Source organism: Dioscorea cayenensis, chromosome 9, assembly GCF_009730915.1.
Source record: "Dioscorea cayenensis subsp. rotundata cultivar TDr96_F1 chromosome 9, TDr96_F1_v2_PseudoChromosome.rev07_lg8_w22 25.fasta, whole genome shotgun sequence".
Lineage (NCBI taxonomy): Eukaryota > Viridiplantae > Streptophyta > Magnoliopsida > Dioscoreales > Dioscoreaceae > Dioscorea > Dioscorea cayenensis.
The window spans coordinates 6,838,603-6,842,697 of NC_052479.1; positions in this window are offsets into that span (position 1 = coordinate 6,838,603).

The following is a 4,095-nucleotide window of genomic DNA, read 5'->3' on the forward strand; positions in this document are numbered from 1 at the left end:
AAGAACTCTCTATTATGCTTCCTAATATAGACCTAACACTTTGGTCCAGGCGGAAGGTCCCTAGCCACAATTAAGCCCTAGATACTAAGATCCTTTCAATGCTTCACTCCATTGCACGCGTAACTAGGCCCCAACGGAGGTTAATCCCTTAGACCACTCACTCTATTATGGCCGCAAAGAACTCAAGGAATGGAGGTAGAATCTATCACGCCGGAGGGGAAAGGGGACGCTCCTGTACCTCTCGACTCACTCTCTCAACCCTCTCCAACCTAGCTTTTGTCTAATGCTCGTGGTGTGTCACTCACTCACAAGGTTACCAACAAGAACTCTCAACCCTAGTGTCACTCTAGGGCAAATGTTCATACAATCAAGCATTCAAGGTTGGAACTCACAATAAACATCAATTTATTGAAAGCATAATAAAGAAGTTCAATGAAACGAATACATCCTAGGGTTCACAATCACCCAAGTACCCATCGGGGGTTTAGCTCCGCATGGAGCTTAATATAATCAAAGAAATCGAATGTAAAAAGCAATGAATCCATAAAAGAAACCCCCTCGATGATCGTGTTGATGGTCTTGTGGAGAGTCCTCTACTGATCGTCAAAGATTCCTTCATCTGGTATAGGATACGCCTTGATTGAAGCTCCCCTACCAACCTTCTTCCTAATGGAATCACTATGTCGGAGCCATAGAACTTCTCCAAAACCTTGGCCAATACCCCTCGAAACCCTAGCCGAAGGCTTCTCATAAGTTGGGGAAAAGATGGAGAAAGGAATCCCAAAATTGGGGCTGAAATTGGCTTTAAATAGGGCTAGAATCGGGCGACTACACGGGCGTGTATGATGTCACACGCCCTGTGGAATTTCCACACGGGCGTGGATAATTTCCACACGCCCGTGTGGATTCTCTGTTTCTCTGATTTCTCGGCTGGGCTGCTACAGTACTTGCTACAATGTTTTTGCTATAGAAAACCTGCTACAGTACTGTTCCGAAAATACTACCGAATTCCATACTTTCATTGGGGTAACGCAAACGGGCACACGTTTACATCATGAATCACTTGCCTCTTCAATGATGTGCACGTTGGTGGATCTCTTGTTCTTATATGCATAAATAAGAAAGTTCGAGTGTGACTGCCTTTGTGCCCCTCCAAATGAATGTGCTCACTCGAATACGAGGAGGTTGGCACACACTCTAGCATCTCACACCTGACCTATGTCTTTGCGTTTGAACCTTAGAAAGATCTCCTCCAAAATAGGTGCATTATGATCCACATTGGCCTATTTCCTTCATACTCGGCCTCACAACCCTACCTGCATAAAAGTAACATAAAAACACACATATTAATGTAAAAACCTGAGAAAAGTAATGCTCAACATAAGGAATGAACGCTTCGCATTCATATCGCACAAGCACTTATCACTCTCACCGGTGAAAGCCTGACCTATCTCTTGGTGCAGTGGAGTCATCTACATAACTAGTTGTATAAGCAGAGGCAAAGCCAACTTCCTAGTTGACAAAAGAAGGGGGACGGAGACTCTGTTTTAGGAGTTTTAGGTTTTGAAAACAGAGATCAAAGACTCTGTCCTCACTTCTTGATTGTTTTCATATTGAGGGATTAGTCTCGCCATAAGTGGTAGCCGCTCTAGACTGGGAATCAGGGCCGAATAGATGTTTTTCTACCAAAAAGTTAACATGACGTAGACTTCATGCCCTAACTGAGAGATTAGATTCGGCTTTGGTTCCGCTCTATCACCCATAGGGAAAGCCAATGATCGGTCTTTCGATGGAAGTGTTCAAAGCTTTTACATGGAGATTTCATCCATGCCCCTTCAACGTCTTTCTTTCATACCCAGTTTCGACAGTCCAATTCTTCCTCTAGTCATGGTCACTATTTTGTTATCACTTAACGGTTCCACTAGCCTATAACAAATGGACTCAGAGAGGTAGGATCCGGCAGCTCATCCAGATCCCGCTTATTTAGTAAATACTTGATCTTTTTGTACATAACTTCCTTATAGTCTGCCTATTCTCTCTTTTGGTCTAGGGTTAGAAATCTCACCTACTATTCTCTAAGCCATTTCTATCCTGGTGAAGTAGACGTGTAAGGGCAGTCTTCTTCGTTTAACTATTCCACCTGCTAAGAAGAATGATAGGCGGGGGTCGTGAGGAAGGAGATCTTCATCCTAGATCCGGACTTTGACATTGAATTGCTAACCCGAGTTGATCGAGGAATGGAAAGATCCTCGACGGCGCAAGGCTTAGCCCTTGTTGTGTGGGATAATTCCTTGCACTCGCTTCTTTTCTATTTTTTTCTTAGCGCTACGCGACCTCTTTTGATGGATTTCTCGCTGTTAGCATAGAAGGGTAAGGATCGACCCCTTTTCATGCACTACTCTAACCGGGAAAGCCTCGACCTATCTCCCCGTGCAGAGAGTCATCTACATAACTAGTTGTATAAGCAGACGCAAAGCCAACTTCCTAGCTGACAAAAGAAGGGGGCGGAGACTCCATTTTAGGAGTCTTAGCATTCGAAAACAGAGATTAAAGACTCTGTCCTCACTTCTTCATTGTTTTTCATATTGAGGGATTAGTCTCGCCATAAGTGGTAGCCGCTCTAGACCGGGGAATCAGCGTAATGGATGTTTTTCCACCAAAAAGTCAACATGACATAGACTTCATGGCTATCAGAGAGATTAGATTCGCCTTTGGTTCCGTCCCATCACTACATACGGAAAGCCAATGATCGGCCTTTCGATGGGAGTGTTCAAAGCTTTTATATGGAGATTTCATCCATGCTCCTTCAACGTCTTTCTTTTCATACCCGCTCGATCATCCAATTCTTCCTCTAGTCATGGTCACTATTTTTGTTATCACAGCTATGCACTACTTCACCAAGTGGGTTGAAGCAAGACCAATGGCTTTAACCGATTGGAAAGACGTGGCGTGACATGCTTAATCTACACTCATCTTCTTTATTGAATCAGTCTTCCTAAGTCTATTGTCTTAGATAACGGTACCCAAACTGGGGAATATATGCAACCGGCGTTTAGGATTACTAATCATTTAAGTACCCCTCCGGTCAAGCTGAGGCCACAAACAAGACCACGCTTAGTATCCTAAGCTAAGGAAAAATATGAGGATTGACATTTGAAACTATCTTCTACCCGCGTTTATCGCACAACATTTTGTACCCAAACTCTATCTTCCTTGGTTTATAGGACAGAGGACGAGATAGAGATCCGCCAACTATCTCTCAACTTTTGAGAACCAGCAGCATGTTGAATGCTTACACGACTTTCACTCTTAGATGAGAGCCGACAACATGCCATAGACCACTGGGCTACATACCTTAATAGGTTAGATCGGTCTCATGATTAGCGCATTCGATACCGGGCCCTTAAACGGCAGTTTGATAGGCTTTATAAATTTGACACCAGGTTCCCAAGAATGCGTTTGAGCTTCTCAATCTAAATACATTCTTTCATTACTCCGGAATGAATTGCTCGCCTCTAAAAATGCACGCGGTGAGATGGGAACTCATCTGCAGACCCGAAAATGGAGGGCGGTTTGGAAATTCGAAGTTTGAAAGATCGAACACTACCGATCAGAGCTAGATTATTCGTGGGAAGTAGCTAGTGGTAAGAATGATCTTAGGGCTGATTGGATCAGATCCAAATACTTGAAGAAAGACTCAGTCTAGGAGAATTTCAGCTAATGCTTCTTGGGCTTGACGCCATATCCCGCAAAAATGTAGAGTGGATATCCCCACATGTTATGCATATTATTGGAGATGGGCAAGCAACTAATCTGTGGTCCGACTCATTGGCTTGAACAGGGCACGCATCCGTGATCTGGTAGGAGATAGAATATGGTACGCCCAGCATTTAAGGTCAGTCAACTTTTTAATAATGGAAAGTGGTAGCTTGATAAGTGCTTGAGTAGACATATTTTTATATATGTTTTACATGCATTGAGCATCATTTTTACTTGTGGTTTATGTCTCATATTGTGTATTTGGTGTTCTTTTTATGCATATAGGTTGTGAATGCCTTGAAGAGTAAAAAGGAAGCAAAAGATAGGCTATAAAGA